Genomic DNA, 23,597 nt, shown 5'->3' with positions numbered 1-23,597 from the left:
GACATTGACTTCTCCAAGACAGAGGTTCTTTGCAAGCCATCTGGCTACCATGAGAGATTCGTTCATGAGGCTATCCATATATACAAACACAGAGATAATTTCAACCGAGAAGATGGATTCTGGCTTAGCAATCATTGGAAGGATTTGATACACCATTTCGGGTCTTAATTGATTGTTCACGCTTCCGGTGGCTTTCAGACCGCATCCATTATTTTCGTCTCCCCCTCCTCTTTTCCCAACATAGATGGACTCGTCCGTCTGAATAAACTGTCAAATCGCTCTCCATGATGCTAACGTAAAAAAGCCACTTTTTTTCAAAATTTCTTGCTGTGGTTTTCACACCTGATGATGATTGCTTGTGTTGCAGTCGAAACGTCGTGAGAATTGTATTGTTTTATATTTTTTTTATTATTGTATTGTTTCCCTTCTACGTTACTTTACCGAAAGAACCAAGAATATTAATCCCTGCAGTCACGAAAGCCTTAAATCAAAATTTAATACTGCAAGAGTTAATACATTTTATTTCCTATAACATATTTTTACATCTGTAGCGGAGAAAGGAGAAGAGGAGTCCTGAACATCGTGATATAGTCGCAGGCGGCGCTTGCCTTAAAGAGAGGCGATGGAATTTGGAGAAAGACGAAGATAAAAGCTTCTGCAACGAGGACAACTTTTTTGCCGAATGTCCAGATATAGCAGGCAATTTAGCGCAGCCCGAGCGTTAAACGACGGGGGGGGAAAAAAAACTCGAGCCTGCTCGTACAACTCAAAATGTATTCGTATAAAACTGAACAACACCGTGACTTTTTTTCTTCTTCCCCGAGACGGTATTATCTCTCTCTCTCTCCGTAACGGACTCGCTACTGCCATCGTGCACTGTGATTTAGAATAATGGTCGTGGTAAATTGTTCAGCTCTGGAAACCTGCTGCTGGATGAAAGCCCTCCCCACATGGCCACATGCCGTGTTGGCCACAGTTATGTGGGGGTGGGGTGGTTGTTTAACCATACTTCACCACGCGGGATTGGCGTGAAGGGGAGGGGGGTGGGTGGGCAAAATTGGTCCATATATCGCTTGACATTGGTAGTGCCGTGCACTGACTGCTGCACCATCGCCACCACCAACCCCTTACTTGAATGTTATACAATGATCTATTTGTTAGTGTTCAGACTGTGAATGTAATTTTAATGAAATTCATCAAGAGTAGCTGATTTAAACTGAAAATGTACGCACGGCATTCTAATTGCATCTATTCAACAATATATCAAGGACGCACACATTCTTCATCGTAGTGCATTGGAAAGATGAATTCATTTTGATCCATCCTCATTATTTTTCGCATGATATTTTAACAATTAAAATGTGTCTGCTTCATCATGGTCATCATCAGCCATGGTGGTGGACCCCCGACTGTTTGAAATCCTCTACAAGTCACTGCCCATCTCTCCTGCTGTATATTTGGAGTTTGCATGTCTCTCTCTCCACGTGGTCGCGTGGATTTTTCTCCGTGTTTTCCCTCCACATTTAGAATGCACGTGCGTTTAGAGTATTTGGCTGCTATACATTTCCAGATGAAAAGCCAACTTTGTTGAGCGTTCATCTGTAGCCAGGTCGCTTCTGAAAAAAAAAAAATATTTCCAGTAGGTCAGTGGGCCTGACCTGGTTAAAATAAAATTAAAAAAAAACTTATTTTTGTTTATACCTGCGATGTAATTATCCACCGAAAACCTGCATAATTAAACGATCCCATCAGTTCATATCCAAGGCGGACGCCTCTCTAACGTGTTCCATTCCCCGGCTGCCTCTCCGTTGTCATTATTTTTGACCGTCGACCATTCGTCCTTCGAGCCCCGCTGACTTTTCTCAACATCCTGGATGATGTGCGCATGGATGTTGACCTTGTTTCGCAGCAAACACGTTGCCTCCATCTGTATCATCTGAATGCGATCGCGTTGCCCCTGAGCACGCGTGCGCTTTCTCAAGATGTTCCTGGTTTCCTCCCGCATGTCAAACACTCATTAATTGACCCATGACCCTTTAATATATAGGGATAGCCACAGAGCTTGGGCGATTGTTGGCAGCACCGGCTCACTGCCTGAATGCTGCCCGGTGATAAGTGTGTGTGTGTAGAACTTCTTTCGCACCGTACGTAGCCAATCGTTGCTAATCGGAGGTGCGGGGGAAGGACAACAAACTAACACGCAAAAAGGAGTTCTAAGGAAAATAGTTTTTCAACCTACATTTAAAAAGAGCATAGCTCCAGCGGATTTCTAATTTTTAAAGGAAGAGCGTTCCAGACGGCCGCAGAAGCGCGTCTCAAAGTTGCACGATGCGGTGACCGCCGTCTGTGTTCGACGGTGAGCCAGAAGCCGACGCCGACGCCGCTGCTGCTGCTGCTGCGAAGATGACCGGAGTTCGTGTGATGATGGTTTATGATCCTTTGCGAGATCAGCAAGGTATTGTGGTTAATTCGTGGCAAGCACTTTGTGTGTAACGAGTGCGAAAATGACGATGATGACGATGATGATATCATTAACCCGCGTTATATATCATTAACCCGCGTTATGTTCTCCAGACAATGCGTAGCTCGTCTCTCAGCATCACTGGAATGCACGAATATCTCCGTGAGTCTTTGCGCACTTTTCAGTTTTCGTTCCAAAATGTTTCGTCATTGGTAAATCACACCGCGCTATATATATAAAAACATGCCTGCTGATTTTAAAAATACTGATATAGCAGCGACTGCCTTCATTCATGTTGTTCATTGTCATCCGTTGTCCTGCCGTAACGGAATAGATGAACGGACGGTGAAACGAAAGTCAGGAATAAAAAAGAGCGCGCAGAGTGACGGCGGCTTGTTAGACAAATAAACAAACGGCTTTCATTGCAGGGCAATTAGATGTTGACTAGGTATGGCTTAATGAGGTGGGGTTTTTTTTGCAGTGCAGTGCCGATGAGAGCCTCCTGGCAGCCTGAGGCTGATGAATTGCCAAGAGGGTGGAGACCAGTTGGTGTGGAGCCGTCTCACCGCCGTGCAGCCTGCCCTGCTCTTAATTGCTACCGGGGCTCAAACGTGCGCGTGTGTGTGTGGGTGTGTGTGTGTCTGCGTGTGTGTATGTGTGTATGTGTGTGTATGTGTGTGTATATGTGTGTGTGCGTGTGTGTGTGGGTATGTGTGTAAGTGTGTGTGTGTATGTGTGTAAGTGTGTGTGTATGTGTGTATGTGTGTGTGTATGTGTGTGTATGTGTGTATGTGTGTGTGCGTGTGGGTATGTGTGTGTATGTGTGTAAGTGTGTGTGTATGTGTGTGTATGTGTGTGTATGTGTGTATGTGTGTGTGCATGTGTGTAAGTGTGTGTGTAAGTGTGTGTGTATGTGGGTATGTGTGTATGTGTGTGTATGTGTGGGTATGTGTGTAGGTGTGTGTGTGTATGTGTGTATGTGTGTGTATGTGTGTATGTGTGTGTATGTGTGTATGTGTGTGTGTGGGTATGTGTGTAGGTGTGTGTGTGTATGTGTGTGTATGTGTGTATGTGTGTGTATGTGTGTAAGTGTGTGTGTATGTGTGTGTATGTGTGTGTATGTGTGTATGTGTGTGTGCTAAACGGTCGCGGCACGGGCTAGAGAAGAGATGGAGTGATGTGGTACAGGAGGACGTGGAGCTGAGTGGACTTGCCGATGACCGGTACCAGCGGTGTCAAGATCGGCCTCTGTGGAGGAGGCTCGTGAAGGACGTTACTGGGCAGTTGGAGGCAGTCGCCCTCCAACAACAACGGAGGGTGGAGGAGCGACGCTCACAACAACGAGCGGAGCGCCGGGTGGCTAGGGCACAGCAGGTTGGCACAGTAGGGGGCACAGGTGGTGCATCAGCCAGTCATCTCAGTCAGTCGACCCGTGGCACCTGGGTCTGCCCCGTGACCTCCTGCCAGCGGGCGTTCGACACTTCACGTGGCCTCAAGGTGCACATGGCCTGGCACAAGCGTCGTGGTGAATGGCGGTTGTTGTTGTTGTATGTGTGTGTATGTTGGGAGCGGTAGTGTTGAGGTTAGCGCTACGCCGCGCTACACACCCTGCGACCCGAGTTCGATTCCCGCTCACGGCCAACACCATTGACAAAAATTATCCGAACCGGTCCTGGGCCTCCCCTCGGTCGACTCAGCCTCAAATGAGTACATGGAGCGGTGTGTAAAAGGGTCACCGCTCGGGAGACAAAGGCGGCCGAGGGTGGTGCTGGTCACCCACAGGCCTTCATATGCCACTTTCTTCTACAGTCTGCTAAGGCTATGCGGGGCATCTTTGTTTCGTTGAGGGTTTTTTTCTTAAATACCGGTAACTTTTTGTTTTTATCCCGGTAATGAATTTAGGACTCGCCGTTAAATTTGATGAATTTCGAGGTCCAAAGAGAATTGCTTTATTTTCTTCCCACCACCACCCATCCCCAGGGCCACCGCCAAGATGAAGGGTCGCGTGTTGAGTGTGTGTGTGTGTGCATTCCTCGCCCGAAGGAGATGCAGGCGTGTGTCGTGGCTGCCGCAACACCTTCTTGTTTTGAGGGCGAAAATAACCTCGACACAAGCGTCAACAACGCTGCCGTGAAACAGAAACAAACATAAAAAAAAACCTCGTGCTGTGAATAAGGGCCATTGACCGAAACGTCGCCGATTGTTTCATTTATATATATTTTTTTTAAAGTAGCGTCGTCACGTCTATATCGTTTCCGCATCTGTCTACTCTCTCACATCGCTAAACCTCTCTATCTCTCGCCTACGAATTCCGACTTTTGCCATGACTATATTGCTATACTGTACGATTTTTATTTTTGCCGTGTAAGGCCCACTCAGCTGCTACATCGATCTTTTTCAGAAGCGACCTGGCTATCACAAATTATAACTGGACGAAGTGGCTTATCATCACGTGGGCATTTTATAGCAGCCCAAATAGTCAGAACACGTGATGTTGATTCTAAATGCGGAGGGGAAAAACCGGAGGACCCGGAGGAAAATGCACAAGAGATGCTGTCTCTCTTCTCCCGTTTCATCTCACTAAACCTCTAGCTTTTCGTCCACATATTTCTCGTCTCACGACATCGGAGTCTTTATTTCATGCTGGCGAAATCCGATGCACTGTGAAGCTCTTTTTTCACAGATCTCCAGTAGGGGAGGGTCAGAAAGTTACGGAAAAAACGAACGCTACAAAACACGACAGGGGTGCAATGTCTATGAAAGCTAAACATATCGCTAAGAAAATCAAAACAATCACGAAGAAAATCAAAGAGTAAATATTTTTAAAATAGTGTTTCAAATAATTTTCAAATGAACTCTTTTTTTTATTTTATCAGGTAAACCTCTTCTGAGCTACTCATTGGTTTTTTCGGTAAAGTCACTATGTAGAAATACAATAAAATTACATTTAAACAATTTTTTTTAATTTTATTATATTTCTACATACGTGACTTTACCGAAAAAAACAATGAGTAATTTTATGCAGTCACGAAAGCTTTAATTACCTTATATCTTCTGAGCTATTAGCTTCTTTTTGAGAAGCGACCTGGCTATCACAAATGATAGCTCAACGAAGTTGCTTATCATGTGGACATTTCTCGCAGTCAAATAATCAAAGTAATCTAAATGCGTGATGTTGATTCGAAATGTTGGAGGGTTAAAACCGGAGGACCTGGAGAAAAAATCCACGCGACCACGGGGAGAGAGAGTCATGAAAACTCCAAATATACAGCAGGCGTCGGGGTCGGGATCAAACCTTTGACCTCTTGCGCACCACGAGGAGTTTATAAGTTGTAAATGGGTAGCGGAGCGGTTGAAAATTAATTTCAGCCTCGGAAATTAAGCTTTTGGGAATAGACATCTTTTTAGCCGTCATGTTCTGAAACGGACTGCTGACGGAAGACATTCCTGCAAAAAAAAATGTTTACTCATCGAGGTTAATGATCGCATTCTCATTCGCGGCCAAAGTATCTGAAGTCTGCGGGAATCTGTTTATTTGCCGGAATACAAATTAAATAGTAATCCATTGAGGTTTCCATTAAAACATATCACTGGATCATCATTTGTTTCCGAAGTAATTGTGGTTATTGAATTATACGTAAAAGCAATATGGGCACTCTTTCCTGGGAATCGATTTTGTTGAGGAGGATAATTTTTCTTACTCAATAAGGCGAATCAAACGTGCTTAAAAGCCAGTTTGAACTTGAGCTGATTTGCAGTATTCCTGCCAGTCACGCCGGTGTTAAAACACGGCAACAACCAACAAACACCGATCTTGGTTGGCTTCCTCAAGAGAAGGCAACAACACAGCGTGCCACGTAATGCGACAACAGCTTAAATGCGACTTCTGAATCAGAGAGAGTATGTATGCTTGTACGTTTAACTTATTTCGCACACGTACGTAGTCAACGGCGCGAATGGGAAGTGCGGGCGAAGGACAACAAACAAAACGCATAAAAAAAACAGTTCTATAGAAATGAGTTTTCAAATCTACATTTAAAAGTGCAAATGCTCCAGTGGCTTCCTAATGAGGCATAGAGGAGGAGGGGCACTCTTGCAATTACACCGAGAGGCAAAACACCTCACAAAGGGGAACTCATTGATTTCAGAAGGCGCAAAAATTAGGAGACATCATATTGACCGTCGAGGCAAGCTCGTGGCCTTGGGCAGGACACGTCCACCAGGAGGGACGATTGGACCGCGGTGGAGACGAGCGACAGAGTGACAACCAAGGGAGGCAACTCGAGAGGCAGATCGACCGTGGACGTGGGGCGATGGATTCATGCGGGAGGCATCGGCACATTGGATGGCTGAGATGCGTCGGTGGCTCAGAAAGTCTTTCGTTCAGCAGTTGATATGATGTTTTTTTTATGGGCCGATGATGAAAATCCAACATTCTGTCACATTTGCAGTTGAGCGGAGTTATTTGGTAAGAAATAAAAAGTTCATTGAGAAGTGTTTTTTCTTTTTTTTTTAAAGAATATCTGTCGCTGTTCTTGGATGCTTCGTGGTATCTCTAAACATGATAGCGACATCATTAGACCTCCCTTGCCAGTACCAAAATATAATAATAGGGATTTTTTCCACTTTTTTCTGGCAACAAAACTGAAACCTTTTTACAAGGATCCATGTTACTGCATTAACCACAATGCCTGCAGTCAAAATGCAAACAAAAAAACATACAATGATAATATATGATGCATTGTCCTTGAAACTGATTGGTCCACACCAAGGGACGGCTTTCTTTTGAGCCTCGACCCAATTGGTGCTCGACCAGATGACGCCAAAAGGCGTCACACAGCTCAGAGACAATGCACTATCAAAGTAATGAGGGCTCGGGGTAAGCATCTACATCATTAGTCCTCCTTTGCCAGTACCAAAATATAATAATAGGGTTTTTCCCCTTTTTTTCTGGCAACAAACCTGAAACGGATTCATGTCTGTATAGCCCACAATACCTGCAGTGAAAATGCAAACAAAAAACACACTGATAATATGTTTGCATTTTGACTGCAGGTATTGTGGTTAATGCAGACATGAATCCTCGTAAAAAAGGTTTCGGTTTTGTTGCCAGAAAAAAAGGGGGAAAACCCTATTATTATTATGATAGCAATAGTACAACAGGAATACAATCATGGGTAAGGCCTAAACAATACATGTATATATTTAGATATTCTTGTGTTGGTCTTGCACGAAATGCGCCATCCAGATCCTGTCGTGAGATGAACCGTCCCTTCTGAAATCTCTGCTGAGCAGCGTGGCCCACATTGTCAGAGAAAGGCTGCATTAAAAAAAATGTCAAGTTACTTTTTATAAAAATCCTCGACATGCTCGAGGATCGTCGCACTTCTCCTGTGCAGCCTGCTCCGAGACCGCTTCACGCGCGTCGGCGAAGCCAACATTTGTAATCGTCCAGAAATTAGTTACGTCATATTTTTTTTTCCTTATTCATTTGCAACATCCATTCGTGACCAGGGCTGAGACCATCAACTCGCCGCACATGAAAGCGCAGATTCATCGCGGGGCGGGCGGCTGAATCTCAAATTCAAACCCATGGGTCTCAGCGGTGCTGGTTAAGTGCTCTAACCTCTGAGCCGCCTGGGCACCTCTCCAAGAAAAGGGAAAAAAAACTATTTAGAAGAATAATCTCGCATTGGCAAACACTTGCAGCGGGATAAATGCGGATATCCCCCATTTCGCATTTGGCTCCGCACTCCCATCGCCGGACTTTCAGTTACCGGCTCTGACACCGAGGTCAGGGGTTTGTCTTAATGATCCCACAAGGACACGCCGTGCCAAAGTGACAAGGAGACTGCGCTGAAACGCTGCCAGTGGAATGTTAACTCGCGGCGCGGCCCGTGCCGTCCACGAGGGCCCCATAGCATTTGCTGCACGGGGGAGGGGGAGCATCGATCAACTCCGTAGTCTGGTGAGTGTTAGCGGCAAAACAAACCCAACAACCTTGCATTTCAGTTTACTTGGCAGCATTTCCAAGCGCTCGTTCCTGCGCTTTACGTTGAGACATTATGCCCGGGAAAAGGCAGCGCCGACGCGATAGCCTCACCATTGAAGGATGACGTGAATACCAGACGTCCCAATAATTGTTTGAGTCGATGCGCACACCGCCGACAAATGGTTCGTGAACATGACCGTTAACAAGATTTGTTTTATATATAAATAAAAATGGAACAAAAAGCGGAATAGTGTGTATAGAATCGTGTAGAGATGCGTGCTTGTGTATAGATGATTGTCGAACTTCTTTCGCACCGTACGTACTAATCGGAGGTGGGGAGGAAGGACAGCAAACGAAATGAAACAAAAACAGTTCTAAAGAGTTCTCCATTTAGATCTGAAAGTGCGTAGCTCCAGTGGCAGGAAGAGGATGCCACGGATTAGAGCGCATAGAGTGGTTAAAGACATCAGTACACACGCTAAGTCGGCTTGGACAGGACATATTGCTGAAAGGGTTGATGGCAAAATGGTCAAGGTAGTCGCGAAACGATACGCGTCCAAGTGTACGTCCTTCAATGAGACGGGGCTATGAAATCGGCTTGGGTACAGGGGCTGGGTAGATTGTTTCATTGCAGGATTGTGAAATGCGGCTTTGGCTTAGGGAGGAGTTCATCCAGCAGTGGATTGATCTTGCTGATGATGAAGGTGAAGTGTAATTAAGCTTGGCTGTGAAATTATTTTTCACAAAAAAATTACTATTAATATATATTTAGAAAGCGTCGAATTAATTTATTTTATTGTAGGATATATAACAAAAAAACTCGCTATGAATTGACAATTCCACATTAAACACAAATCACCACCATCTGAATTAACACTGCCTCAACAGAAACAAAGAAATGTTTATGGATATCAGTTCAGCCGTGAAGATTTCTGCACAATGGTTATCCGGCTGACCTATGAATGTTGCGACGTGCATTCAATTCCTGGTCACGGCTAACATCAGTGTGCGAGTGGCATCTGAACTGGTCCTGTCCCTGCCCTTATAAACCCGCTCGGTCCTCCACACATGCCACGTTGGCATGTGTGGAGGTCTTCACTCAGCGGTGGACTAAAAAGCGCCGCTCTTCAAAAATTTCCATCATCATTCGACCGTTTAGTCAATCCACTGCTGGATAAGGGCCTCCCGACAGCTGGTGGGCTGTGAGGGATATTTAACTATACTTCACCACGTCGGTCAGCATTGGGCTTTGCTGCGGGTTTGCTGCAGGTTTTTAATAAAAATTCACACTTGTAAAAATAATTGACACTTATAAAGAGCGTTTCACCCAGAGGTCGCAAGGCGCTGCACGGAGCTAAAGGCTAATGAGTAAATAACTGACGCAATTCTAAACCTAAAATAAGCACTACACCTCCAGCGCCTGTCTTCTGTGCATGGTGGTGGTCACCTATCCATGCACTATGAATCCAGGCTTGCTTAGCTTCCGAGATCTTAACTCAGCGATACACTAAAACTGAACTATTTATTTTTATTTCACCGGGTAAGGCCCACGGAGCTCTGTAGCTCTTTTTAAGAAGCGACCTGGCCACAAATGATAACCCCAAATGAAGTTGGCTCGTCATCGCGTGGAAACTTACAAAAACCAATCACTCTAAAAGCACGTTGATTCTAAATGTGGAGGGAAAACCAGAGGGAACGGAGTAAAATCCACGCGACCACGGGCAGAGCGAGAACATCCAAACTCTATACATAGAGCAGGCGTCAGGGTCGGGAACTAACCCACGACCTCCTGTACACCAGGTGAGGTAGTTAACATCTCGGGCAACGTTTCGCAAGTGTCAACTCCACGCTTCACCGCACGTTGCTACTTTAACGTGCAGCCGGCGCCTTCATTTAGTGCGATTTAGCGGTCACAAGACCCGTCGTCTGGCAAAGCATCGCCAAACACGCTCAGAGATTACAAGCGGCCTTTTGTGTATTAATTGACGTGTGTGCGCGCGCCTAATTGGGCCGCGACAAAAGCACACAATGCACTCCGTTTTCAAAGTGTCGCTGCGTTTTAATTGTTTTGAATGACGGTGGATTGCGCTTCATGGCCACTGCACTGTATCTACCCCACCACCAACCCCCAGCCCCCATCACCCATCACCACCTTTCCCCCTCTCACTCCAATTAGTGCCAGTCAGTGGGCCACAGGTGATTGCGACACACATTACTCTTAATTGGAACCATCACTCGGAGCTCGATTTACACCCCCGATGCCTGATTTGAGTGTTTCGCCAAACAAAGGCATCGTGCACAATTCGCTACCCTCCATGCACCCAGTGGCTCTCAGCTGATTAGAACGTCTCATGAACAGGCTCGTCTATCATTCAGTATGCATGGCCACAGTTGATCACAGTCCTATGGTGAGTTGAGAAAGCCGATGCGTCGTATGTATGTACGTATGTATGTATTTCAAGGTGCCATCAGCTACTTGGTTCCTAAATATCTCCTACATTTCTCACCGATCTGCTCAAGTTTTATATTCCACTTCGAAACTTAGATCGCCTGATCCCGGTCCACTCATTATTTCAAAGACCAGACTTTGTTGTATTATGCTGGAATTCTTTCGCACCGTACATGGCCAACCGTGCCAATTGGACGTGCGGGTGAAGACTTACAGAGATCCCCAAGGTAGAACACGATCCTGAGAAAACCAGGACAGGTGACAACTCTCGATACGACCGGAAAACACAAACCGGAGCGCGAAATAACACAACCACAACAAGCCTACGCAGTAAAAATTAGATTTAAAACTTTCGTGACTGCAGGAATTCATATTCTTTGGTTCTTTCACAACGTTTCGATCGCAACGCAAGCAATCGTCTTCAGGTGAAAAAATACAGCAGGCGGACTGCTGAAGGCAGGACGAAATATATTTATAAATTTTAATTTTATTATTTTAAATTTCATTATTTTTCTATCTACGTGACTTTACCGAAAGACCCAAAGAGTATGAATTCCTGCAGTCACGAAAGCTTGAAGTGAATTTAAAAAAAATGAAAAACCAAAAACTCACGAAGTTTAGATCACAACACAAGTGGTCGTTTTTCTATCTACGTGACTTTACCGAAAGCCTAAACAGCGTATATTGCGTGTATTGATACTGGCGAATATGATCGATGATCAGCCATGATGAAGAAATAAAGAAGGCCTTGTTAAATTTATATGAAGGCCAAATCGGGCCCTCTTAATTGATAGAATAATGACCCTGCAAGCTTCAGCCAGGCTTCTTCACTCATGCTTTGATGATCATCTCAGCCTGGTCACCAATGAACGCATTTACTCTGGCAAACTGTACAGAGCTAATAATTAATTTAACAACAAAAAAATCAAACGTTGGTTTCACTGCGGTATATACGGGGACACGCGCCGTATTATTTGTTTGCGTGCAAATGAAAGAGCCATTCGAAAGGTTTTTTTTTTTAAAGAATAACATCTTTGAGAATCGCCCGCACCACTGCCCTACCAAGCCTCTGGTCGCAACGCTTTGTGAGATTTCCGAATGGAACATCACAGAATCACACTATATTTATCTTTATTTACTTTAAGCGATTTCTTTACCATCCCTATACTCCGCACTGCTATCGTGGACATCTGTGAGAAGGAGCTTTATAGCTTATCGGATTCCTCCTGATTCTGATTCCGAAGCCAACTCCTCACTCGCCAACTGAGCAGCTTATTCAATTTGCCTTCCGCTCTTCATACAGAATGCATTCACCTTTGAGGACCACGCGAAGTCACGTTCGATTGCCGGACAGCAAACACATGCCTTTGGAGCAGGGCGAGTGAATATGTCGGATATCCCTCGTGTGGATAAGAAGCCATTGATGGAACCTCAAATGTAACACAATGTGAAAGCGGACGATACGTCTACCTACTATATCCGTTTCTCCACCATGAACAAAAATATAACGTTATTGTTTTTTTTAATGCAATCCCTTAGTCAGTAGCACGACGGTTTGGGAGTGCATTATTTCAGAAAGCCGTCCCTTGGTGTGGACCAATCAGTTTCGAGGACAATGCATATATTATCATAGTGTGTTTTTTGTTTGCATTTTAACTGCGGGTATTGTGGTTAATGCAGACATGAATCCTTGTAAAAAAGGTTTCAGTTTTGTTGCCAGAAAAAGGGGAAAACCCCTATTATTATATTCAGCAGCTTTGTTTCAAGACAAGCAAGCTTTGTCTCCGATGTCGACACACCGTGTCCAATCAGCACCTCTGTTGTAGTTTTGTGATATTTGCATTCCAGTTAGGGTCTCGGATCCGATGAAACAAAATAGCTGGCAGAGGGAGAGATCTACACGAAAAGGCGTCGTCTTGAAGTGGAAGTATTTGTTACGCAACTGGAGATTTAAAAAAAAATAAACTGGGAGCTTTAACAATTACTGATTTCCTAGGACAGCCACACGAAAAGAGAGGCACGCTCCTTTGGGAAAAGCTGAACAGGTGGCAACACGGCCGAGCGGAGGCAATTCTCTAAACGAGAAGGAATTGCTGCACGACCGTTCTCCGCGAATAATGTCTCCGAACGAGAATATCTCCCATCTCGTGACATGCAAAGCCAATAAGCGGTACTTGTGACGTAACCTGTTGAACGAAAACGCGATTAAAGAAAATGTGTTCAGAAGGAGCAATTAAAGGTTTGCCGGCTGTGATGATGATGATGATCAAGGTGTTTTTTTTTTATATCCCTAAGTATTATTCTCGTTAACGTGCATAAAACTGTTTTTGCTGCATATTGCGAAATAGTAATAAAATGAAAAAAAAGCCCGGAATTTAAATAACATTGCTAAGCAAGTGCAACATGCTAATGTGTTTAACGCTGACACACATTAACAAGTTTATGCATTTACAAAGCAAATTCTGTTTCATTAGTTTACGCAGCGAGTAAGGTATTTGTGTAAGCTATTACTGGCTATATTTGGTATAATTACAAGCATGGTGTTTGTTACATTATATAATATATATACGTAAATGATTGCACATTTAGGTATTTAAATGCCACTGTAAAATCTACTTGTGCACAGTAGTTACCCACAATTCTTTACAAATTAACACATTCAAGCTGCCCACTTCACTGCAATGAATAGTGGACCCGTTGCCAAAGCAACAGCATCTCTTAACTATTGCTGTGGCAGCATTTGCACCAGCGGTGTCATATACTCGTGTGTGTCTTGGCATTTTAAATATTATTTCAATTTCAGATTTACAGCTCTAAATGCATTACCGGACGAAGACCTCCCTACCACACCCTTCTCGATCATGGGAGTTGTTTGGACATGCTTCGCCATGCCAAGCAGTCAGAGTCGCCTCCAGGTCGGTACGGAAAATCGGGCGACTGACCCGGGCCCCGGTGTGGAGGGGGGCCCTCCCTCCCCGCACTTCGATGACACGGTGAGATTTTCTCCGCCCCCCCCCCCCCCATAGATGACACTGCAAGCAGTACAGCTTGGCAAACGGGAAATCTCAGAAACTGGTTCAAGGTATCACTCGCCAATGATCTTAGCCGTGGCTGGGAATCGAACTCAGGTGACCCGGGCTCTTAGTTCAGCGAGCTACAGCCCCTGTGCCAATACTCTTCAATCATTTAAAATGCTTTACAATACGCCGATCGCAAAACGGAGAGGGGGTACAGAGATTCTGCAACAACAATCTGATCTCGGCCACGACAGGACCCTATGTAGGGGTCCATTGTTTTACTTTAACGTTCCGATGGAAGTGGACGAATAACTTGACAGTTCCTTTTGAAATGTGTATTTGGATATTCCAAATAAATAAAAGATCTCAATAAGCGTCGATGCCATTTTATGTCTCACACCAACCAATTGGTGTGATTACCCAAACAGAACACGAATAATTTACAGCACCTTTGTCAATCCACGGTCGGATGAGGGCCTCCCTCACATTGTGTCGGTTATCGGGCCTGTTTGACCATACTTCACCATGCCGGTTCGTCCCAGTTGATGAAGGTGGGGCCAGGATCGGTTCGGATATCCCTCGCCACTCAAGGCACACCCAGGGGTGGTGAAGCTCAGAGACAGCATTTGACATGTTTAATCAATGTAACATTGTAAATAATTGATGCAGTGAATAATTGGTAATAATCCCGCCCCCCCCCCCTCCAGCCTCGAATGTTTATCTTGATGAGTCACCGCTCGTCACTGATGTTAGCCCGTAGCCCTGGGCTCTCTTGCGTCGTGCACAAACCACAGCGCCACCACTCCGCCAATCAATGCCACTCGCTATCAACGTACAGAGCTGTCAAACAGATGCTCACAAATAATAACGTGACCAAAGCACACGCTTCGCTAAGGGCTGACTTTCTCGCTCACTCTCACTCACCTCGTTAAATGAAGCAACGTGCTTGCTTAGCGAGCGAGCAAAAAAAAACCATTATCGCCTGGACAATGTCTTTTTTGGTAGGCTATACAATTATATTATACAGCTTAAAAGCATTTTCATTACATTTAAAATACGTTGTCCACAAATGTTCCACACGTGTGCGGTCTGCTGTTTCTTCTTCTTCCCGTGTCACTTTACGCGTGTTTACTTACGAAATGCATTAGTCCATCATTGTTGCGTAAACAAAAAAAGTAATATTTTTCATGAGTATATTCTTTACACATTCGCCGAGTAAAAGTTATGAGAGCTCCGCGTTTTCACCGTGGGCGGTTTGTAGTCTTGATTTGGAGACTGCTGACCGTCCTGACACCCAGTCTTGTTTAATTTACAGGGCCCAAGTTTGCCCACGCGTAATCACATGGTACGTCAAATTACTTGCAGCCGGAGCTTGCGTTAATGTTTGTCAGTTCATTCAAATTGTTATTAGGATTGTAATAGTATCCTCTGTTGGGGGAAAGGCCGTCAACGTTCGCCAAATTTACATTTGTTTTTTTAATTCTGAAACTTTTTTTTCGTTGACATTTTATTCCGTAATATCGTTACAGAAATGCACACTCCGCCTCCCCCTCCCCCGCCCACCGCGTTAAGATGCTGTGCCAATCAGCATTAGCATCCCCGAAGCGTGTAAACACCCACAAGCCGCCTCGTTTTCCGCCGCGGCATGAGCGACGCGATGGCCGAGCGGAGACATCGTCGTCCTCGATGAATTACACCGCTCCCCTCTTGCACCCCGCGGCACCGCAGCCAAGGGGGTCCCCCCAGTGGCAGCTGTCCCTGTGCCGGCACAAGGCGAATGCTTACTTGCCAGTTCGTGGGCGTTAGTCCGCCAGGATGGGAAGATTTTGAGGGGCTATCCAGAGAGACCCTCCCAAGTGGAGGCCCCTTCCTCCAGCAGTGGCCGTGAACAAGCAATTGCAGGGATGCACCTCTAGCCCTCCCCCCCGCCTTTTTTTTGTTTTAACGCTGATTCAGTCGGCTCGTGGAACAGAGAGCACGCCCGCAGAGCTGCCCCTGGCTGGGAAACATCGATCTGCCCAGCCTCTGCTGCATGTCGGATGAAACTCCGGGTACGCTGTTTGCCGCCGCTGGCCGCTGTGTTCAGAAAAGAGGAAGGCAACCGATGGCAAAGCCAGACCGAAGCTCACGGCCGTGCCCTCGAAATTTGGATTTATCTGGGCCACGTCGGGAAACATCTCGACACGGCGCGCCGCCTAACACCTCTTTCCTTCTTCCTTCTCGCACGAGTGGCGAATCACCTCCGTCGTGTCCTGCCGGCGGCCCTCGAGTCAGCGCCCGACATATCCACGTTTCCACGGCGGACACGAGACTTGATACGGAATAACCGCTGTTGATTTGCACAAAGTAGTCGCTGTTCTATTCCACGGCCACCACCAGCCCGCACAGGGGGCTTATTGGCTGAGTGTACTGACCGACCAGCCCGCTTACTGCTCACTCAGGGTCAATGAAATGGGTGCCGCTCAACAGCGATTGTTCTTCTTCTTTGGTTCTTTCGGTAAAGTCACGTAGAATGAGAATAAAATAATAAATTGATATTATCAAAAATAATAAATTGATATTATCAATTTATTATTTTATTCTCATTCTACGTGACTTTACCGAAAGAACCAAAGAAGATGAATCATTGCAGTCACGAAAGCTTTAAATCGAAATTTAGCGGTTGTTCTGTTGCAGAGACTGGTTTCCAGCATAGCAATGTGGAATTTCCACCACTGCTCAGATCTGACAAAGAAAATGAGCACTGCCGAACACCGGTACGAGGGGCGACGTGTAGACACGTTATGATGCAATGATCATTTACATTTTGCAAGGCGCATTTTCATCCGTAGATCTGGTAAATGCACAGTCCCAATTATAAATTGCATACACCACTGCGGGTTGAAGGGCCTCATTTGGAATTGTCCGAAAGAGAGGGCCTATGCAGGTTATTTTTGTCCACTTTCGCACTGGCTAGACGTCTTGGGAAGAGGTGGGAATGCCCACACTTTACCCTACCGCACGAGACCTGCCAAATCGCGTGGTGAACCCATTTGTCACCGCTGGGCGCAGAGAGAGACGGAGGGGATTTCAGAAACGCTTGCCCCATTTTCTTTGGTTCTTTCGGTAAAGTCATGTCGATAGATAGAAAAAAAAAATTAAAAGGAAGTGAATACAAAAAATATCACGACGTTTCGATCGCAACACAAGCGGTCATCATCAGGAGAAAGAAAAAAAAAGAACCAAAGAAAATGAATTCCTGCAGTCACGAAAGTTTCAAGTCAAAAGATTGCCCCATTATTTCAACCACCGCGCCAGGAGATCATCACGGTGACACCTGGATCGCAAGTCCCGCACGCTGATAACCGTTACACAACGGCATCAACCCAACTTCATCTGAGCCTTGATGAATTTCGTTCGGTCTGGTTGTTATTTTTTTCTTTCCCGTCCGAATAAAAAAATAATATTTGAAACTTGCCCCGTTACAAGAAGCTTCGGATGTGAAGCCACTGCCTGTCGGGTACGGTGCAGAGCACGCTGCTGTTACCTGCCGTGGCGGCGGTGAGGGTGGCCAAAGCACGGGCGAGGCTGAGCTGTCCCCGCACATCTTCGATTACCGGCTCTGTTGGTTCCGGGAGGCTATTTATATTGCATCCGGACTTTGCCTGTATCTCGTGCGCACGGTTGGTGAGCAAGGGTTAAACATTGCTGCTCAAATTGGACCTCTTATCCATCCCCGCAAGAGACATCGCTTGTTCTGTTGGTGTTTAGTGCCCTATTACACTTAAAGGCGAGCAATTGTTTCCCATTACGCAAAGAACCAACATCTCTCTGGTCAGCACAGCGCTTTGTGTGTGTGTCACAGACACCTTGAGATGTTGTTGACAATTCCTCCGGGGGTTTTACAGCTGAGTTGGATTTCGCGCCCGTGCTGTGTAGCTGCAATCCACGTGCTACGCTCTCCGTGTCTCTCAATGTAATTCCGCTCCACGCTTGTTGGCGTACTATTCATTTGTTTGGTCCGTGTTGTTGTTGTTGTTAATGACCAGCCACCAGACTCCCCGCAATGACGGAGGTAGCAGACTTTACGGATGATGCAGCAAACGGAGGTAGCAGACTTTACAGGTGATGCAGCAACTCGATTAGTCAAGGTCCACGTGAAACTGTGATGTATGGGTGCCACGGTGGCAAGGAGATGTTATCTACCTCGCCTGGTATGCAGGATGTCGCGGGTTCGATCCCGATCCTGACTCTGACGCCTTTTTATTTGGAGTTTGTATTTCATCCCCGTGGTCGTGTGGATTTTTCGCTAGGTCCTCCGGTTTTTCCTCCACATTTATAAACATGCGTTTAGAGTATTTGGCTGTTCATAACTTTCCACTTGGTAAGCCACTCAGTTGACCTATCGTTGGTGACCAGGTCGCTTCTGAAAAAGAGCTACGTAGCTCCACTCTGCGGTCCTACAATTTAATATCGTAAAAATATAAAAAATGTTGGTACAGTCCAAATTATTACAATAAATCGATGGGCATCGCATCCTTTGCTCATATACACGGGGGAGGGGGTGGTGAGAGCTAAGCGAAATTAATGACAGATCAAAGCAGATGTTATTGTTGGTACTGTTACACATTCCGTTTTTGTTTGGGTGCCTTTTCTTCATTTGTTGATTTAATTTTGATTGTGCTTGGTAGCAGTAGGCTTTTCATTTGCTTGTCAGTGGTTGTATGATGGAATTTGGTCCTCATAGATAATGAATGTACAGCGTTATGGGATGCTATTGGCACGAATGACGCTATATAAAATGAAATGAATTATTCATTAAAGTCAGTTTAACGTTGACAGTGCGATCTCCACCTCCTCTCTCCACCGTTGCGTGTTTGTGTGTCCGCACCCCGTCGCTCCTTTGAACAAGATCACGCCACGTGATTTGTCAGACTTCATCATCTGACATTCCATTCCACATTCGGAGAGCTTCCTCGGTTACCGAAGCTTCTTCTGGTGCCGGCGAAGCTCCTGGCTCGTCGAGCGAATCGTGGGACATCAAACGCGCGGTTGGTTATGACCACTCCTCCCCCCCCCCCCCCCCGACCTTAAAAAGACAATTCCTGAAGCTCTTAGTGATTTGCTCTGAGTGAGCAAACGGCAGGGACGAGACGGGTCGATTGTTAAGGTTGAAAGTTTCCCACTCGAAGAGGATTGTCCTCGTGCAAAGACAGATCAGTGCAACTTGTAGGATTGAGAACCCGATTCAATTGCATAAACCAAAGAATTCACAACATTCGTCAATCATACTCCCCGATAGCACCCAACCCATGTCATTGACGACAGGATATTGGCATTGGGCCTTTCTTCTATGAAAATGGCTCTCTGCTGAAAATAAAAAGAATGTCAACCTTATGCTATCATCGTCATCAGCATCATCATGAAATATGTTTCACCAAAAAAGAAGCAATGTGTTTCCCCCTGTCGTCAAGCTGTTCTGCCATCAGGGCTAAATAAATGTATCATCATTTACCAAAAACACAGACACACAAACTCATTGGCTATTGAAATTTAAAAATCTTACATATTTATGGCGTTTTGCATATCTTTTCGAAGCACTTTGGGGCCGTCCATAAATGACGTCACGCACCTGGGTCGGGGGAGGGGGTCAGACATTTGTGACGATATGTGACGAGGGGGGGGGGGGGGGGAGCGGTTTGAGAAATGTGACGTCACATAGACTGCGCATTTTTAAATAAATATAATAACGCTAATTGTTATAACAACACTACAACAGTGCAGCGCCACATTAAATACGCACTACAATGACAACAGTTTAAAGCGATTTGAAGCATGTTTTATTTTCAAAATGGAAATGTGTTTTTTTGGGGGGAGGGGGCAGAGCTTTGTGACGTCATATTTGAGGGGGGAGGGTCTGACTTTTTGTGACGCCGTGTGACGAGAGGGGAGGGGGGTCAAAAATCGTCCAAAATCGCGTGACGTCGTTTATGGACGGCCCCTTTTGGTATGCTCTTTATACGAAAGTATTTCAATAATAGCCACCGTCAAAAGAAAAAAAATAACTCCATGGCACAAGAGTACATCAATTATCTCCATGGGCCAAGAGTACATAAATTATCTCCATGGGCCAAGAGTACATAAATTATCTCCATGGGCCAAGAGTGCATAAAATATCTCTATGGGCCAAGAGTACATAATTATCTCCATGGGCCAAGTGTACATAAATGATCTCCATGGGCCAAGAGTACATAAATTATCTCCATGGGCCAAGAGTACATAAATTATCTCCATGGGCCAAGAGTACATAAAATATCTCCATAGGCCAACAGTACATAAATTATCTCCATGGGCCAAGAGTACATGAATTATCTCCATGGGCCAAGAGTATATAAATTATCTCCATGGGCAAAGAGTACATAAATTATCTCCATGGGCCAAGAGTACATAAATTATCTCCATGGGCCAAGAGTACATAAAATATTTCCATGGGCCAAGAGTACATAAATTATCTCCATGGGCCAAGAGTACATCAATTATCTCCATGGGCAAAGAGTACATAAATGATCTCCATGGCCCAAGAGCACATAAATTATCTCCATGGGCCAAGAGTACATAAATTATCTCCATGGGCCAAGAGTACAAAAAATTTCTCTATGGGCCAAGAGTACATAAAATATCTCCATGGGCCAAGAGTACATAAATTATCTCCATGGGCCAAGAGTACATAAATTATCTCCATGGGCCAAGAGTACATAAAATAGCTCCATGGGTCAAGAGTACATAAAATATCTCCATGGGTCAAGAGTACATAAATTATCTCCATGGGCCAAGAGTACATAAATTATCTCCATGGGCCAAGAGTGAATAAATTATCTGCATGGGCCAAGAGTACATACATCATCTCCATGGGCCAAGAGTACATAAATTATCTCCATGGGCCAAGAGTACATAAATTATCTCCATGGGCCAAGAGTACATAAATTATCTCCATGGGTCAAGAGTACATAAATTGTGTCCATGGGTCAAGAGTACATAAATTATCTCCATGGGTCAAGAGTACATAAATTATCTCCATGGGCAAGAGTAAATAAATTATCTGCATGGGCCAAGAGTACATAAATCATCTCCATGGGCCAAGAGTACATAAATTATCTCCATGGGCCAAGAGTACATAAATTATCTCCATGGGCCAAGAGTACATACATTATCTCCATGGGCCAAGAGTACATGAATTATCTCCATGGCCAAGAGTACGTAAAATATCTCCATGGGCCAAGAGTACATAAATATCTCCATGGGCCAAGAGTACATAAATTATCTCCATGGTCCAAGAGTACGTAAATATCTCCATGGGCCAAGAGTACATAAATTATCTCCATGGGCCAAGAGTACATAAAACATCTCCATGGGCCAAGAGTACATAAAATATCCCCATGGGTCAAGAGTGCATAAAATATCTCCATGGGTCAAGAGTACATAAATTATCTCTATGGGGCAAGAGTACATAAATTATCTCCATGGGCCAAGAGTACATAAATTATCTCCATGGGCCAAGAGTACATAAATTATCTCCATGGGCCAAGAGTACATAAATTATCTCCATGGGCCAATAGTACATAAATTATCTCCATGGGCCAAGAGCACATAAAATATCTCCATGGGCCGAGAGTACATAAAATATCTCCATGGGCCAAGAGCACATAAATTATCTCCATGGGCCAAGAGTACATAAATTATCTCCATGGGCCAAGAGCACATACATTATCTCCATGGGCCATGAGTACATAAATTATCTCCATGGGCCAAGAGGACATAAATTATCGCCATGGGCCAAGAGTACATAAATATCTCCATGGGCCAAGAGTACAAAAATTATCTCCATGGGCCAAGAGTACATAAATTATCTCCATGGGTCAAGAGTACATAAATTATGTCCATGGGTCAAGAGTACATAAATTATCTCCATGGGTCAAGAGTACATAAATTATCTCCATGGGCCAAGAGTAAATAAATTATCTGCATGGGCCAAGAGTACATAAATCATCTCCATGGGCCAAGAGTACATAAATTATCTCCATGGGCCAAGAGTACATAAATTATCTCCATGGGCCAAGAGTACATACATTATCTCCATGGGCCAAGAGTACATAAATTATCTCCATGGCCAAGAGTGCATAAAATATCTCCATGGGCCAAGAGTACATAAATATCTCCATGGGCCAAGAGTACATAAATTATCTCCATGGGCCAAGAGTACATAAATTATCTCCATGGGCCAAGAGTACATAAATTATCTCCATGGGTCAAGAGTACATAAATTATGTCCATGGTTCAAGAGTACATAAAATATCTCCATGGGTCAAGAGTACATAAATTATCTCCATGGGCCAAGAGTAAATAAATTATCTGCATGGGCCAAGAGTACATAAATCATCTCCATGGGCCAAGAGTACATACATTATCTCCATGGGCCAAGAGTACATAAATTATCTCCATGGCCAAGAGTACATAAAATATCTCCATGGGCCAAGAGTACATAATATCTCCATGGGCCAAGAGTACATAAATTATCTCCATGGGCCAAGAGTACATAAATATCTCCATGGGCCAAGAGTACATAAATAATCTCCATGGGCCAAGAGTACATAAATTATCTCCATGGGCCAAGAGTACATAAATTATCTCCATGGGCCAAGAGTACATACATTATCTCCATGGGCCAAGAGTACATAAATTATCTCCATGGGCCAAGAGCACATAAATTATCTCCATGGGCCATGAGTACATAAATTATCTCCATGGGCCAAGAGTACATAAATTATCTCCATGGGCCATGAGTACATAAATGATCTCCATGGGCCAAGAGTACATAAATTATCTCCATGGGCCAAGAGTACATAAAATATCTCCATAGGCCAACAGTACATAAATTATCTCCATGGGCCAAGAGTACATAAATTATCTCCATGGGCCAAGAGTACATAAATTATCTCCATGGGCAAAGAGTACATAAATTATCTCCATGGGCCAAGAGTACATAAAATATCTCCATAGGCCAACAGTACATAAATTATCTCCATGGGCCAAGAGTACATAAATTATCTCCATGGGCCAAGAGTACATAAATTATCTCCATGGGCAAAGAGTACATAAATTATCTCCATGGGCCAAGAGTACATAAATTATCTCCATGGGCCAAGAGTACATAAAATATTTCCATGGGCCAAGAGTACATAAATTATCTCCATGGGCCAAGAGTACATCAATTATCTCCATGGGCAAAGAGTACATAAATGATCTCCATGGCCCAAGAGCACATAAATTATCTCCATGGGCCAAGAGTACATAAATTATCTCCATGGGCCAAGAGTACAAAAAATTTCTCTATGGGCCAAGAGTACATAAAATATCTCCATGGGCCAAGAGTACATAAATTATCTCCATGGGCCAAGAGTACATAAATTATCTCCATGGGCCAAGAGAACATAAAATATCTCCATGGGTCAAGAGTACATAAAATATCTCCATGGGTCAAGAGTACATAAATTATCTCCATGGGCCAAGAGTACATAAATTATCTCCATGGGCCAAGAGTACATAAATTATCTCCATGGGCCAAGAGTGAATAAATTATCTGCATGGGCCAAGAGTACATACATCATCTCCATGGGCCAAGAGTACATAAATTATCTCCAT

The 23,597-nt window shown here is 44.5% G+C and overlaps 1 long non-coding RNA gene across 1 annotated transcript in view; it reads left to right on the top strand.

The window, feature by feature from the left end:
• The window catches only part of LOC142930896 (uncharacterized), a 315,254-nt gene that overhangs the window by 162,897 nt on the left and 128,760 nt on the right, over positions 1–23,597 (top strand). The window lies entirely within an intron of this gene.

Source organism: Petromyzon marinus, chromosome 44 (assembly GCF_048934315.1).
Source record: "Petromyzon marinus isolate PM22_M1 ecotype Great Lakes invasive population chromosome 44, UKy_Petmar_22M1.pri1.0, whole genome shotgun sequence".
NCBI lineage: Eukaryota > Metazoa > Chordata > Hyperoartia > Petromyzontiformes > Petromyzontidae > Petromyzon > Petromyzon marinus.
The sequence above is the reverse complement of the archived record's forward strand: the minus strand, read 5'-3'. Positions and strand labels throughout refer to the sequence as shown.